The sequence below is a fragment of the Hyperolius riggenbachi genome, chromosome 4 (genome assembly GCF_040937935.1).
Source record: "Hyperolius riggenbachi isolate aHypRig1 chromosome 4, aHypRig1.pri, whole genome shotgun sequence".
Taxonomy (NCBI): Eukaryota; Metazoa; Chordata; class Amphibia; order Anura; family Hyperoliidae; genus Hyperolius; species Hyperolius riggenbachi.
The window spans coordinates 142,817,641-142,833,420 of NC_090649.1; the positions used below are offsets into that span (position 1 = coordinate 142,817,641).

Below are 15,780 nucleotides of genomic sequence, written 5' to 3' on the forward strand. Positions count from 1 at the left end.
GCGCGCTCCAGTGATCCCTGGGGAGGAGAGGCAGCGGCAGCGGCTGGAGGAGGGAAGGCGGGCGGCACTGGAGGAAGAACTAGGTCAGTAGCTGGTGGCTGGGGGGCAGATATAGAGTCCAATAGAAGACGCAGGCGATCTTCACCCCCTTCAGAGCCGGCCACAGCTGCAAGACGCAGCCAAATTTGATCCATGGCAGAGGAGGAGAAAATTAAAAAGAACAAAATGAAATAAAAGAAAACACAGAAAGGGAAATTGATATAAAGAAAATGATAAAGAGAAAAAAGGGGGGGGGGGGAAATAAAATTAAAGAAGGAAATAACAAGAAAGAAATGAATAGAAATAAGAGAAGGAAAGAATAGAGAAATAAATAAATCAGTAAATAAAATAAAGCAGCTCAAAAAAGTCCAGCCAAGATGAGTTCTGTCAGAGGCAGGTTCAACAGCTCCTGCTTCCAGCTTGTCTGACTGAAGACTGAGGAGAAGAGGGCAGAGCATCACAGGTTTGAGGTGAACTCCCCTGTGATTGGCCAGCAGAAATCTGGCTCCAACAGCCAGCTGCCAATCAAATGAGAGAGCCCCTTCACCTCTGCTCAGCAACCCAATTCACCTCACAGCTCCTAGGACCGCCCAGCATCTGTAAGAGATAAAAAAACACAGCAGCATCAAAAGGAAGGGACACAAGTCATTATATATACTCCTACAACTGTATACATACACATTCCTACCCAAAAATTATGAGGTAACCTTTCCCTAAACTATCCCCCCACCAAATTACCAAGAGGCCTGTGTTCCATGCTCTCACTATGGCCTTACAGGAGTTGCCTTCCTAGCCTGCTGCACACTCTCACAGCCTGGCACTGAAGCAGGCACCTGAGCAGGTGGTGCTGAGTCATGCAGGAAGCCAACCGATGATGTCACAATGCTCTAAGCCCAGGCAGCTGCTAAGTAAAGGGGCTGCAGCCAGGGCTCTGCCTGCCAGTCCGCTGGAAGCTCTCTGGGGGAAGGATGCAGCTGCTTTTCTTGCAGAGGACAACGTGCAAACGTGAAGGAAAGTGATCCGTTCATGGTTTTTTTGACCTGCAGCAACTGCCCCGCGCAAGTACAATACAGACTAATCAAAATTAAAAATGATTTTTTTTTTCTTTGGTCGTGGGGTTTTTTTTGTGTGTTTTTCTGACTTCTTTTCCTGTCTGTTCTCAGGTTCTGATAACCAATGCGAAATACAGAGTCCATGAATAAATGACACAGATGCACAAAAATAGGCACACACAGATTTGAAACAATGTTTTTATTGTGGATTTCACAATGTATCCTGCACCCAACAGTAGCAGCACAGACATAGACCGCACAGCAGGGTGGACAATACACAACACTTGCTACTGGCAAATTCACTTTGCAGAGGGACACTTAATTTCTCCACTACACTTCCCTACACTTAGTTAGTTAGTCAGCTGGGTATTTGAGTAGTTTTGATCTGTTTTTTGACACTAGTTAGAGAGAGTAGTGCACCGGTCCTGGAGGTACTGCAATACCAGGTCGATGCGCGGAGTGGACAGAGCAAGCTCTTCTTCCATCTCCCTGTTCCAAAAATCCATTTAATATATGGTCCCCAGATAGGGGACGTATCAGATATTAAACTGATAAGAACAGATACTACACTTGATCTTAGCCAAAAGGCCGAGAAGCGATAACCCTAATTACCTTCTAAATGCAGCAGCGGCGAACAGCGCACAACCCAGCACTGCCCCGCACAGCCGGCTAACCCCGGCCAGCTACCAGCTGCCAGGGGCAGGGGGCCCCCTTCCCACTGCCTGTGCAGGCCTGCCGGGCCCCCGGGATGGGCGCACCTGTGCTAAACGCAGACGCACGGGCCAGGCTCAGCTGCCGCCTGATCACATTAGCATGGCCCCGCCCAGCGCCGGAACAGCCATCACCCCTCCGCTGCCGTGCCTCCACGTCGAAGAGAAAAGTAAAGTAGGCTTCCGGCTCCCTGCATTCTGGCAACACGCTAGGAGAGAGTGTGGAGGGCAGAGGAAGAAGTCAAGTCTCTAGCCTGGCTGGCTGTTTGAGAACACAGTGCATCTTTCTTTCGTTCATCCTCCTTCCTCTTCATATCTCGCTGTCTGTGTGGACGTGCGCGGTGTGCCACAAGAGGGAGACACAGGCCGGGGAGTGGAGAGCCTAAACAGGAGTTGCCTTCCTAGCCTGCTGCACACTCTCACAGCCTGGCACTGAAGCAGGCACCTGAGCAGGTGGTGCTGAGTCATGCAGGAAGCCAACTGATGATGTCACAATGCTCTGAGCCCAGGCAGCTGCTAAGTAAAGGGGCTGCAGCCAGGGCTCTGCCTGCCAGTCCGCTGGAAGCTCTCTGGGGGAAGGATGCAGCTGCTTTTCTTGCAGAGGACAACGTGCAAACGTGAAGGAAAGTGATCCGTTCATGGTTTTTTTGACCTGCAGCAACTGCGCCGCGCAAGTACAATACAGACTAATCAAAATTAAAAATGATTTTTTTTTCTTTGGTTGTGGGGGTTTTTTGTGTGTGTTTTTCTGACTTCTTTTCCTGTCTGTTCTCAGGTTCTGATAACCAATGCGAAATACAGAGTCCATGAATAAATGACACAGATGCACAAAAATAGGCACACACAGATTTGAAACAATGTTTTTATTGTGGATTTCACAATGTATCCTGCACCCAACAGTAGCAGCACAGACATAGACCGCACAGCAGGGTGGACAATACACAACACTTGCTACTGGCAAATTCACTTTGCAGAGGGACACTTAATTTCTCCACTACACTTCCCTACACTTAGTTAGTTAGTCAGCTGGGTATTTGAGTAGTTTTGATCTGTTTTTTGACACTAGTTAAAGAGAGTAGTGCACCGGTCCTGGAGGTACTGCAATACCAGGTCGATGCGCGGAGTGGACAGAGCAAGCTCTTCTTCCATCTCCCTGTTCCAAAAATCCATTTAATATATGGTCCCCAGATAGGGGACGTATCAGATATTAAACTGATAAGAACAGATACTACACTTGATCTTAGCCAAAAGGCCGAGAAGCGATAACCCTAATTACCTTCTAAATGCAGCAGCGGCGAACAGCGCACAACCCAGCACTGCCCCGCACAGCCGGCTAACCCCGGCCAGCTACCAGCTGCCAGGGGGGGGCCCCCTTCCCACTGCCTGTGCAGGCCTGCCGGGCCCCCGGGATGGGCGCACCTGTGCTAAACGCAGACGCACGGGCCAGGCTCAGCTGCCGCCTGATCACATTAGCATTGCCCCGCCCAGCGCCGGAACAGCCATCACCCCTCCGCTGCCGTGCCTCCACGTCGAAGAGAAAAGTAAAGTAGGCTTCCGGCTCCCTGCATTCTGGCAACACGCTAGGAGAGAGTGTGGAGGGCAGAGGAAGAAGTCAAGTCTCTAGCCTGGCTGGCTGTTTGAGAACACAGTGCATCTTTCTTTCGTTCATCCTCCTTCCTCTTCATATCTCTCTGTCTGTGTGGACGTGCGCGGTGTGCCACAAGAGGGAGACACAGGCCGGGGAGTGGAGAGCCTAAACAGGAGTTGCCTTCCTAGCCTGCTGCACACTCTCACAGCCTGGCACTGAAGCAGGCACCTGAGCAGGTGGTGCTGAGTCATGCAGGAAGCCAACCGATGATGTCACAATGCTCTGAGCCCAGGCAGCTGCTAAGTAAAGGGGCTGCAGCCAGGGCTCTGCCTGCCAGTCCGCTGGAAGCTCTCTGGGGGAAGGATGCAGCTGCTTTTCTTGCAGAGGACAAGTGCAAACGTGAAGGAAAGTGATCCGTTCATGGTTTTTTTGACCTGCAGCAACTGCGCCGCGCAAGTTCAATACAGACTAATCAAAATTAAAAATGATTTTTTTTTCTTTGGTTGTGGGTTTTTTTTTGTGTGTTTTTCTGACTTCTTTTCCTGTCTGTTCTCAGGTTCTGATAACCAATGCGAAATACAGAGTCCATGAATAAATGACACAGATGCACAAAAATAGGCACACACAGATTTGAAACAATGTTTTTATTGTGGATTTCACAATGTATCCTGCACCCAACAGTAGCAGCACAGACATAGACCGCACAGCAGGGTGGACAATACACAACACTTGCTACTGGCAAATTCACTTTGCAGAGGGACACTTAATTTCTCCACTACACTTCCCTACACTTAGTTAGCTAGTCAGCTGGGTATTTGAGTCGTTTTGATCTGTTTTTTGACACTAGTTAGAGAGAGTAGTGCACCGGTCCTGGAGGTACTGCAATACCAGGTCGATGCGCGGAGTGAACAGAGCAAGCTCTTCTTCCATCTCCCTGTTCCAAAAATCCATTTAATATATGGTCCCCAGATAGGGGACGTATCAGATATTAAACTGATAAGAACAGATACTACACTTGATCTTAGCCAAAAGGCCGAGAAGCGATAACCCTAATTACCTTCTAAATGCAGCAGCGGCGAACAGCGCACAACCCAGCACTGCCCCGCACAGCCGGCTAACCCCAGCCAGCTACCAGCTGCCAGGGGGGGCCCCTTCCCACTGCCTGTGCAGGCCTGCCGGGCCCCCGGGATGGGCGCACCTGTGCTAAACGCAGACGCACGGGCCAGGCTCAGCTGCCGCCTGATTACAGTAGCATGGCCGCGCCCGGCGCCAGAACAGCCATCACCCCTCCGCTGCCGTGCCTCCACGTCAAAGAGAAAAGTAAAGTAGGCTTCCGGCTCCCTGCATTCTGGCAACACGCTAGGAGAGAGTGTGGAGGGCAGAGGAAGAAGTCAAGTCTCTAGCCTGGCTGGCTGTTTGAGAATACAGTGCATCTTTCTTTCGTTCATCCTCCTTCCTTTTCATATCTCTCTGTCTGTGTGGACGTGCGCGGTGTGCCACAAGAGGGAGACACAGGCCGGGGAGTGGAGAGCCTAAACAGGAGTTGCCTTCCTAGCCTGCTGCACACTCTCACAGCCTGGCACTGAAGCAGGCACCTGAGCAGGTGGTGCTGAGTCATGCAGGAAGCCAACCGATGATGTCACAATGCTCTGAGCCCAGGCAGCTGCTAAGTAAAGGGGCTGCAGCCAGGGCTCTGCCTGCCAGTCCGCTGGAAGCTCTCTGGGGGAAGGATGCAGCTGCTTTTCTTGCAGAGGACAACGTGCAAACGTGAAGGAAAGTGATCCGTTCATGGTTTTTTTGACCTGCAGCAACTGCGCCGCGCAAGTACAATACAGACTAATCAAAATTAAAAATGATTTTTTTTTCTTTGGTTGTGGGGTTTTTTTTGTGTGTTTTTCTGACTTCTTTTCCTGTCTGTTCTCAGGTTCTGATAACCAATGCGAAATACAGAGTCCATGAATAAATGACACAGATGCACAAAAATAGGCACACACAGATTTGAAACAATGTTTTTATTGTGGATTTCACAATGTATCCTGCACCCAACAGTAGCAGCACAGACATAGACCGCACAGTAGGGTGGACAATACACAACACTTGCTACTGGCAAATTCACTTTGCAGAGGGACACTTAATTTCTCCACTACACTTCCCTACACTTAGTTAGTCAGCTGGGTATTTGAGTAGTTTTGATCTGTTTTTTGACACTAGTTAGAGAGAGTAGTGCACCGGTGCTGGAGGTACTGCAATACCAGGTCGATGCGCGGAGTGTACAGAGCAAGCTCTTCTTCCATCTCCCTGTTCCAAAAATCCATTTAATATATGGTCCCCAGATAGGGGACGTATCAGATATTAAACTGATAAGAACAGATACTACACTTGATCTTAGCCAAAAGGCCGAGAAGCGATAACCCTAATTACCTTCTAAATGCAGCAGCGGCGAACAGCGCACAACCCAGCACTGCCCCGCACAGCCGGCTAACCCCAGCCAGCTACCACCTGCCAGGGGGGGGCCCCCTTCCCACTGCCTGTGCAGGCCTGCCGGGCCCCCGGGATGGGCGCACCTGTGCTAAACGCAGACACACGGGCCAGGCTCAGCTGCCGCCTGATTACATTAGCATGGCCCCGCCCGGCGCCGGAACAGCCATCACCCCTCCGCTGCCGTGCCTCCACGTCAAAGAGAAAAGTAAAGTAGGCTTCCGTCTCCCTGCATTCTGGCAACACGCTAGGAGAGAGTGTGGAGGGCAGAGGAAGAAGTCAAGTCTCTAGCCTGGCTGGCTGTTTGAGAACACAGTGCATCTTTCTTTCGTTCATCCTCCTTCCTCTTCATATCTCTCTGTCTGTGTGGACGTGCGCGGTGTGCCACAAGAGGGAGACACAGGCCGGGGAGTGGAGAGCCTAAACAGGAGTTGCCTTCCTAGCCTGCTGCACACTCTCACAGCCTGGCACTGAAGCAGGCACCTGAGCAGGTGGTGCTGAGTCATGCAGGAAGCCAACCGATGATGTCACAATGCTCTGAGCCCAGGCAGCTGCTAAGTAAAGGGGCTGCAGCCAGGGCTCTGCCTGCCAGTCCGCTGGAAGCTCTCTGGGGGAAGGATGCAGCTGCTTTTCTTGCAGAGGACAACGTGCAAACGTGAAGGAAAGTGATCCGTTCATGTTTTTTTTGACCTGCAGCAACTGCGCCGTGCAAGTACAATACAGACTAATCAAAATTAAAAATGATTTTTTTTTCTTTGGTTGTGGGGTTTTTTTTGTGTGTTTTTCTGACTTCTTTTCCTGTCTGTTCTCAGGTTCTGATAACCAATGCGAAATACAGAGTCCATGAATAAATGACACAGATGCACAAAAATAGGCACGCACAGATTCGAAACAATGTTTTTATTGTGGATTTCACAATGTATCCTGCACCCAACAGTAGCAGCACAGACATAGACCGCACAGCAGGGTGGACAATACACAACACTTGCTACTGGCAAATTCACTTTGCAGAGGGACACTTAATTTCTCCACTACACTTCCCTACACTTAGTTAGTTAGTCAGCTGGGTATTTGAGTCATTTTGATCTGTTTTTTGACACTAGTTAGAGAGAGTAGTGCACCGGTCCTGGAGGTACTGCAATACCAGGTCGATGTGCAGAGTGGACAGAGCAAGCTCTTCTTCCATCTCCCTGTTCCAAAAATCCATTTAATATATGGTCCCCAGATAGGGGACGTATCAGATATTAAACTGATAAGAACAGATACTACACTTGATCTTAGCCAAAAGGCCGAGAAGCGATAACCCTAATTACCTTCTAAATGCAGCAGCGGCGAACAGCGCACAACCCAGCACTGCCCCGCACAGCCGGCTAACCCCGGCCAGCTACCAGCTGCCAGGGGCAGGGGGCCCCCTTCCCACTGCCTGTGCAGGCCTGCCGGGCCCCCGGGATGGGCGCACCTGTGCTAAACGCAGACGCACGGGCCAGGCTCAGCTGCCGCCTGATTACATTAGCATGGCCCCGCCCGGCGCCGGAACAGCCATCACCCCTCCGCTGCCGTGCCTCCACGTCGAAGAGAAAAGTAAAGTAGGCTTCCGGCTCCCTGCATTTTGGCAACACGCTAGGAGAGAGTGTGGAGGGCAGAGGAAGAAGTCAAGTCTCTAGCCTGGCTGGCTGTTTGAGAACACAGTGCATCTTTCTTTCGTTCATCCTCCTTCCTCTTCATATCTCTCTGTCTGTGTGGACGTGCGCGGTGTGCCACAAGAGGGAGACACAGGCCGGGGAGTGGAGAGCCTAAACAGGAGTTGCCTTCCTAGCCTGCTGCACACTCTCACAGCCTGGCACTGAAGCAGGCACCTGAGCAGGTGGTGCTGAGTCATGCAGGAAGCCAACCGATGATGTCACAATGCTCTGAGCCCAGGCAGCTGCTAAGTAAAGGGGCTGCAGCCAGGGCTCTGCCTGCCAGTCCGCTGGAAGCTCTCTGGGGGAAGGATGCAGCTGCTTTTCTTGCAGAGGACAACGTGCAAACGTGAAGGAAAGTGATCCGTTCATGTTTTTTTTGACCTGCAGCAACTGCGCCGTGCAAGTACAATACAGACTAATCAAAATTAAAAATGATTTTTTTTTCTTTGGTTGTGGGGTTTTTTTTGTGTGTTTTTCTGACTTCTTTTCCTGTCTGTTCTCAGGTTCTGATAACCAATGCGAAATACAGAGTCCATGAATAAATGACACAGATGCACAAAAATAGGCACGCACAGATTCGAAACAATGTTTTTATTGTGGATTTCACAATGTATCCTGCACCCAACAGTAGCAGCACAGACATAGACCGCACAGCAGGGTGGACAATACACAACACTTGCTACTGGCAAATTCACTTTGCAGAGGGACACTTAATTTCTCCACTACACTTCCCTACACTTAGTTAGTTAGTCAGCTGGGTATTTGAGTCGTTTTGATCTGTTTTTTGACACTAGTTAGAGAGAGTAGTGCACCGGTCCTGGAGGTACTGCAATACCAGGTCGATGTGCAGAGTGGACAGAGCAAGCTCTTCTTCCATCTCCCTGTTCCAAAAATCCATTTAATATATGGTCCCCAGATAGGGGACGTATCAGATATTAAACTGATAAGAACAGATACTACACTTGATCTTAGCCAAAAGGCCGAGAAGCGATAACCCTAATTACCTTCTAAATGCAGCAGCGGCGAACAGCGCACAACCCAGCACTGCCCCGCACAGCCGGCTAACCCCGGCCAGCTACCAGCTGCCAGGGGCAGGGGGCCCCCTTCCCACTGCCTGTGCAGGCCTGCCGGGCCCCCGGGATGGGCGCACCTGTGCTAAACGCAGACGCACGGGCCAGGCTCAGCTGCCGCCTGATCACATTAGCATGGCCCCGCCCAGCGCCGGAACAGCCATCACCCCTCCGCTGCCGTGCCTCCACGTCGAAGAGAAAAGTAAAGTAGGCTTCCGGCTCCCTGCATTCTGGCAACACGCTAGGAGAGAGTGTGGAGGGCAGAGGAAGAAGTCAAGTCTCTAGCCTGGCTGGCTGTTTGAGAATACAGTGCATCTTTCTTTCGTTCATCCTCCTTCCTCTTCATATCTCTCTGTATGTGTGGACGTGCGCGGTGTGCCACAAGAGGGAGACACAGGCCGGGGAGTGGAGAGCCTAAACAGGAGTTGCCTTCCTAGCCTGCTGCACACTCTCACAGCCTGGCACTGAAGCAGGCACCTGAGCAGGTGGTGCTGAGTCATGCAGGAAGCCAACCGATGATGTCACAATGCTCTGAGCCCAGGCAGCTGCTAAGTAAAGGGGCTGCAGCCAGGGCTCTGCCTGCCAGTCCGCTGGAAGCTCTCTGGGGGAAGGATGCAGCTGCTTTTCTTGCAGAGGACAACGTGCAAACGTGAAGGAAAGTGATCCGTTCATGGTTTTTTTGACCTGCAGCAACTGCGCCGCGCAAGTACAATACAGACTAATCAAAATTAAAAATGATTTTTTTTTCTTTGGTTGTGGGTTTTTTTTTTGTGTGTTTTTCTGACTTCTTTTCCTGTCTGTTCTCAGGTTCTGATAACCAATGCGAAATACAGAGTCCATGAATAAATGACACAGATGCACAAAAATAGGCACACACAGATTTGAAACAATGTTTTTATTGTGGATTTCACAATGTATCCTGCACCCAACAGTAGCAGCACAGACATAGACCGCACAGCAGGGTGGACAATACACAACACTTGCTACTGGCAAATTCACTTTGCAGAGGGACACTTAATTTCTCCACTACACTTCCCTACACTTAGTTAGTTAGTCAGCTGGGTATTTGAGTAGTTTTGATCTGTTTTTTGACACTAGTTAGAGAGAGTAGTGCACCGGTCCTGGAGGTACTGCAATACCAGGTCGATGCGCGGAGTGTACAGAGCAAGCTCTTCTTCCATCTCCCTGTTCCAAAAATCCATTTAATATATGGTCCCCAGATAGGGGACGTATCAGATATTAAACTGATAAGAACAGATACTACACTTGATCTTAGCCAAAAGGCCGAGAAGCGATAACCCTAATTACCTTCTAAATGCAGCAGCGGCGAACAGCGCACAACCCAGCACTGCCCCGCACAGCCGGCTAACCCCAGCCAGCTACCAGCTGCCAGGGGGGGGCCCCGTTCCCACTGCCTGTGCAGGCCTGCCGGGCCCCCGGGATGGGCGCACCTGTGCTAAACGCAGACGCACGGGCCAGGCTCAGCTGCCGCCTGATTACATTAGCATGGCCCCGCCCGGCGCCGGAACAGCCATCACCCCTCCGCTGCCGTGCCTCCACGTCAAAGAGAAAAGTAAAGTAGGCTTCCGTCTCCCTGCATTCTGGCAACACGCTAGGAGAGAGTGTGGAGGGCAGAGGAAGAAGTCAAGTCTCTAGCCTGGCTGGCTGTTTGAGAACACAGTGCATCTTTCTTTCGTTCATCCTCCTTCCTCTTCATATCTCTCTGTCTGTGTGGACGTGCGCGGTGTGCCACAAGAGGGAGACACAGGCCGGGGAGTGGAGAGCCTAAACAGGAGTTGCCTTCCTAGCCTGCTGCACACTCTCACAGCCTGGCACTGAAGCAGGCACCTGAGCAGGTGGTGCTGAGTCATGCAGGAAGCCAACCGATGATGTCACAATGCTCTGAGCCCAGGCAGCTGCTAAGTAAAGGGGCTGCAGCCAGGGCTCTGCCTGCCAGTCCGCTGGAAGCTCTCTGGGGGAAGGATGCAGCTGCTTTTCTTGCAAAGGACAACGTGCAAACGTGAAGGAAAGTGATCCGTTCATGGTTTTTTTGACCTGCAGCAACTGCGCCGCGCAAGTACAATACAGACTAATCAAAATTAAAAATGATTTTTTTTTCTTTGGTTGTGGGTTTTTTTTGTGTGTGTTTTTCTGACTTCTTTTCCTGTCTGTTCTCAGGTTCTGATAACCAATGCGAAATACAGAGTCCATGAATAAATGACACAGATGCACAAAAATAGGCACACACAGATTTGAAACAATGTTTTTATTGTGGATTTCACAATGTATCCTGCACCCAACAGTAGCAGCACAGACATAGACCGCACAGCAGGGTGGACAATACACAACACTTGCTACTGGCAAATTCACTTTGCAGAGGGACACTTAATTTCTCCACTACACTTCCCTACACTTAGTTAGTTAGTCAGCTGGGTATTTGAGTAGTTTTGATCTGTTTTTTACACTAGTTAGAGAGAGTAGTGCACCGGTCCTGGAGGTACTGCAATACCAGGTCGATGCGCAGAGTGGACAGAGCAAGCTCTTCTTCCATCTCCCTGTTCCAAAAATCCATTTAATATATGGTCCCCAGATAGGGGACGTATCAGATACTAAACTGATAAGAACAGATACTACACTTGATCTTAGCCAAAAGGCCGAGAAGCGATAACCCTAATTACCTTCTAAATGCAGCAGCGGCGAACAGCGCACAACCCAGCACTGCCCCGCACAGCCGGCTAACCCCGGCCAGCTACCAGCTGCCAGGGGCAGGGGGCCCCCTTCCCACTGCCTGTGCAGGCCTGCCGGGCCCCCGGGATGGGCGCCCCTGTGCTAAACGCAGACGCACGGGCCAGGCTCAGCTGCCGCCTGATTACATTAGCATGGCCCCGCCCAGCGCCGGAACAGCCATCACCCCTCCGCTGCCGTGCCTCCACGTTGAAGAGAAAAGTAAAGTAGGCTTCCGGCTCCCTGCATTCTGGCAACACGCTAGGAGAGAGTGTGGAGGGCAGAGGAAGAAGTCAAGTCTCTAGCCTGGCTGGCTGTTTGAGAACACAGTGCATCTTTCTTTCGTTCATCCTCCTTCCTTTTCATATCTCTCTGTCTGTGTGGACGTGCGCGGTGTGCCACAAGAGGGAGACACAGGCCGGGGAGTGGAGAGCCTAAACAGGAGTTGCCTTCCTAGCCTGCTGCACACTCTCACAGCCTGGCACTGAAGCAGGCACCTGAGCAGGTGGTGCTGAGTCATGCAGGAAGCCAACCGATGATGTCACAATGCTCTGAGCCCAGGCAGCTGCTAAGTAAAGGGGCTGCAGCCAGGGCTCTGCCTGCCAGTCCGCTGGAAGCTCTCTGGGGGAAGGATGCAGCTGCTTTTCTTGCAGAGGACAACGTGCAAACGTGAAGGAAAGTGATCCGTTCATGGTTTTTTTGACCTGCAGCAACTGCGCCGCGCAAGTAAAATACAGACTAATCAAAATTAAAAATGATTTTTTTTTTTCTTTGGTTGTGGGTTTTTTTGTGTGTGTTTTTCTAACTTCTTTTCCTGTCTGTTCTCAGGTTCTGATAACCAATGCGAAATACAGAGTCCATGAATAAATGACACAGATGCACAAAAATAGGCACACACAGATTTGAAACAATGTTTTTATTGTGGATTTCACAATGTATCCTGCACCCAACAGTAGCAGCACAGACATAGACCGCACAGCAGGGTGGACAATACACAACACTTGCTACTGGCAAATTCACTTTGCAGAGGGACACTTAATTTCTCCACTACACTTCCCTACACTTAGTTAGTTAGTCAGCTGGGTATTTGAGTAGTTTTGATCTGTTTTTTGACACTAGTTAGAGAGAGTAGTGCACCGGTCCTGGAGGTACTGCAATACCAGGTCGATGCGCGGAGTGGACAGAGCAAGCTCTTCTTCCATCTCCCTGTTCCAAAAATCCATTTAATATATGGTCCCCAGATAGGGGACGTATCAGATATTAAACTGATAAGAACAGATACTACACTTGATCTTAGCCAAAAGGCCGAGAAGCGATAACCCTAATTACCTTCTAAATGCAGCAGCGGCGAACAGCGCACAACCCAGCACTGCCCCGCACAGCCGGCTAACCCCGGCCAGCTACCAGCTGCCATGGGGGGGCCCCCTTCCCACTGCCTGTGCAGGCCTGCCGGGCCCCCGGGATGGGCGCCCCTGTGCTAAACGCAGACGCACGGGCCAGGCTCAGCTGCCGCCTGATTACATTAGCATGGCCCCGCCCAGCGCCGGAACAGCCATCACCCCTCCGCTGCCGTGCCTCCACGTTGAAGAGAAAAGTAAAGTAGGCTTCCGGCTCCCTGCATTCTGGCAACACGCTAGGAGAGAGTGTGGAGGGCAGAGGAAGAAGTCAAGTCTCTAGCCTGGCTGGCTGTTTGAGAACACAGTGCATCTTTCTTTCGTTCATCCTCCTTCCTTTTCATATCTCTCTGTCTGTGTGGACGTGCGCGGTGTGCCACAAGAGGGAGACACAGGCCGGGGAGTGGAGAGCCTAAACAGGAGTTGCCTTCCTAGCCTGCTGCACACTCTCACAGCCTGGCACTGAAGCAGGCACCTGAGCAGGTGGTGCTGAGTCATGCAGGAAGCCAACCGATGATGTCACAATGCTCTGAGTCCAGGCAGCTGCTAAGTAAAGGGGCTACAGCCAGGGCTCTGCCTGCCAGTCCGCTGGAAGCTCTCTGGGGGAAGGATGCAGCTGCTCTTCTTGCAGAGGACAACGTGCAAACGTGAAGGAAAGTGATTCGTTCATGTTTTTTTTGACCTGCAGCAACTGCGCCGCGCAAGTACAATACAGACTAATCAAAATTAAAAATGATTTTTTTTTCTTTGGTTGTGGGTTTTTTTGTGTGTGTTTTTCTGACTTCTTTTCCTGTCTGTTCTCAGGTTCTGATAACCAATGCGAAATACAGAGTCCATGAATAAATGACACAGATGCACAAAAATAGGCACACACAGATTTGAAACAATGTTTTTATTGTGGATTTCACAATGTATCCTGCACCCAACAGTAGCAGCACAGACATAGACCGCACAGCAGGGTGGACAATACACAACACTTGCTACTGGCAAATTCACTTTGCAGAGGGACACTTAATTTCTCCACTACACTTCCCTACACTTAGTTAGTTAGTCAGCTGGGTATTTGAGTCGTTTTGATCTGTTTTTTGACACTAGTTAGAGAGAGTAGTGCACCGGTCCTGGAGGTACTGCAATACCAGGTCGATGCGCGGAGTGGACAGAGCAAGCTCTTCTTCCATCTCCCTGTTCCAAAACTCCATTTAATATATGGTCCCCAGATAGGGGACGTATCAGATATTAAACTGATAAGAACAGATACTACACTTGATCTTAGCCAAAAGGCCGAGAAGCGATAACCCTAATTACCTTCTAAATGCAGCAGCGGCGAACAGCGCACAACCCAGCACTGCCCCGCACAGCCGGCTAACCCCGGCCAGCTACCAGCTGCCAAGGGGGGCCCCCTTCCCACTGCCTGTGCAGGCCTGCCGGGCCCCCGGGATGGGCGCACCTGTGCTAGACGCAGACGCACGGGCCAGGCTCAGCTGCCGCCTGATTACATTAGCATGGCCCCGCCCAGCGCCGGAACAGCCATCACCCCTCCGCTGCCGTGCCTCCACGTCGAAGAGAAAAGTAAAGTAGGCTTCCGGCTCCCTGCATTCTGGCAACACGCTAGGAGAGAGTGTGGAGGGCTGAGGAAGAAGTCAAGTCTCTAGCCTGGCTGGCTGTTTGAGAACACAGTGCATCTTTCTTTCGTTCATCCTCCTTCCTCTTCATATCTCTCTGTCTGTGTGGACGTGCGCGGTGTGCCACAAGAGGGAGACACAGGCCGCGGAGTGGAGAGCCTAAACAGGAGTTGCCTTCCTAGCCTGCTGCACACTCTCACAGCCTGGCACTGAAGCAGGCACCTGAGCAGGTGGTGCTGAGTCATGCAGAAAGCCAACCGATGATGTCACAATGCTCTGAGCCCAGGCAGCTGCTAAGTAAAGGGGCTGCAGCCAGGGCTCTGCCTGCCAGTCCGCTGGAAGCTCTCTGGGGGAAGGATGCAGCTGCTTTTCTTGCAGAGGACAACGTGCAAACGTGAAGGAAAGTGATCCGTTCATGGTTTTTTTGACCTGCAGCAACTGCGCCGCGCAAGTACAATACAGACTAATCAAAATTAAAAATGATTTTTTTTTCTTTGGTTGTGGGTTTTTTTTGTGTGTGTTTTTCTGACTTCTTTTCCTGTCTGTTCTCAGGTTCTGATAACCAATGCGAAATACAGAGTCCATGAATAAATGACACAGATGCACAAAAATAGGCACACACAGATTTGAAACAATGTTTTTATTGTGGATTTCACAATGTATCCTGCACCCAACAGTAGCAGCACAGACATAGACCGCACAGCAGGGTGGACAATACACAACACTTGCTACTGGCAAATTCACTTTGCAGAGGGACACTTAATTTCTCCACTACACTTCCCTACACTTAGTTAGTTAGTCAGCTGGGTATTTGAGTAGTTTTGATCTGTTTTTTACACTAGTTAGAGAGAGTAGTGCACCGGTCCTGGAGGTACTGCAATACCAGGTCGATGCGCAGAGTGGACAGAGCAAGCTCTTCTTCCATCTCCCTGTTCCAAAAATCCATTTAATATATGGTCCCCAGATAGGGGACGTATCAGATACTAAACTGATAAGAACAGATACTACACTTGATCTTAGCCAAAAGGCCGAGAAGCGATAACCCTAATTACCTTCTAAATGCAGCAGCGGCGAACAGCGCACAACCCAGCACTGCCCCGCACAGCCGGCTAACCCCGGCCAGCTACCAGCTGCCAGGGGCAGGGGGCCCCCTTCCCACTGCCTGTGCAGGCCTGCCGGGCCCCCGGGATGGGCGCCCCTGTGCTAAACGCAGACGCACGGGCCAGGCTCAGCTGCCGCCTGATTACATTAGCATGGCCCCGCCCAGCGCCGGAACAGCCATCACCCCTCCGCTGCCGTGCCTCCACGTTGAAGAGAAAAGTAAAGTAGGCTTCCGGCTCCCTGCATTCTGGCAACACGCTAGGAGAGAGTGTGGAGGGCAGAGGAAGAAGTCAAGTCTCTAGCCTGGCTGGCTGTTTGAG

General features: G+C 51.0%; 11 non-coding genes across 11 annotated transcripts; all 11 read right to left on the reverse strand.

Moving 5' to 3' along the window:
• Positions 1–1,500: 1,500 nt before the first annotated feature.
• LOC137505530 (U2 spliceosomal RNA) lies at positions 1,501–1,691 on the reverse strand. Its single transcript, XR_011020140.1, has one exon. It is a non-coding gene; the product is annotated as a U2 spliceosomal RNA (small nuclear RNA).
• Positions 1,692–2,874: 1,183 nt separating this feature from the next.
• Positions 2,875–3,065, reverse strand: LOC137505531 (U2 spliceosomal RNA). The gene has a single exon (XR_011020141.1). It is a non-coding gene; the product is annotated as a U2 spliceosomal RNA (small nuclear RNA).
• A 1,178-nt stretch (positions 3,066–4,243) lies between these two features.
• On the reverse strand, positions 4,244–4,434 carry LOC137505569 (U2 spliceosomal RNA). The gene has a single exon (XR_011020177.1). It is a non-coding gene; the product is annotated as a U2 spliceosomal RNA (small nuclear RNA).
• Positions 4,435–5,607: 1,173 nt separating this feature from the next.
• Positions 5,608–5,798, reverse strand: LOC137505675 (U2 spliceosomal RNA). Its single transcript, XR_011020281.1, has one exon. It is a non-coding gene; the product is annotated as a U2 spliceosomal RNA (small nuclear RNA).
• A 1,179-nt stretch (positions 5,799–6,977) lies between these two features.
• LOC137505659 (U2 spliceosomal RNA) lies at positions 6,978–7,168 on the reverse strand. Its single transcript, XR_011020265.1, has one exon. It is a non-coding gene; the product is annotated as a U2 spliceosomal RNA (small nuclear RNA).
• A 1,182-nt stretch (positions 7,169–8,350) lies between these two features.
• On the reverse strand, positions 8,351–8,541 carry LOC137505661 (U2 spliceosomal RNA). The gene has a single exon (XR_011020267.1). It is a non-coding gene; the product is annotated as a U2 spliceosomal RNA (small nuclear RNA).
• A 1,183-nt stretch (positions 8,542–9,724) lies between these two features.
• On the reverse strand, positions 9,725–9,915 carry LOC137505607 (U2 spliceosomal RNA). Its single transcript, XR_011020215.1, has one exon. It is a non-coding gene; the product is annotated as a U2 spliceosomal RNA (small nuclear RNA).
• Positions 9,916–11,094: 1,179 nt separating this feature from the next.
• Positions 11,095–11,285, reverse strand: LOC137505676 (U2 spliceosomal RNA). Its single transcript, XR_011020282.1, has one exon. It is a non-coding gene; the product is annotated as a U2 spliceosomal RNA (small nuclear RNA).
• Positions 11,286–12,469: 1,184 nt separating this feature from the next.
• On the reverse strand, positions 12,470–12,660 carry LOC137505532 (U2 spliceosomal RNA). Its single transcript, XR_011020142.1, has one exon. It is a non-coding gene; the product is annotated as a U2 spliceosomal RNA (small nuclear RNA).
• Positions 12,661–13,839: 1,179 nt separating this feature from the next.
• Positions 13,840–14,030, reverse strand: LOC137505620 (U2 spliceosomal RNA). The gene has a single exon (XR_011020228.1). It is a non-coding gene; the product is annotated as a U2 spliceosomal RNA (small nuclear RNA).
• A 1,178-nt stretch (positions 14,031–15,208) lies between these two features.
• Positions 15,209–15,399, reverse strand: LOC137505677 (U2 spliceosomal RNA). The gene has a single exon (XR_011020283.1). It is a non-coding gene; the product is annotated as a U2 spliceosomal RNA (small nuclear RNA).
• Between the last annotated feature and the right edge of the window lie 381 nt (positions 15,400–15,780).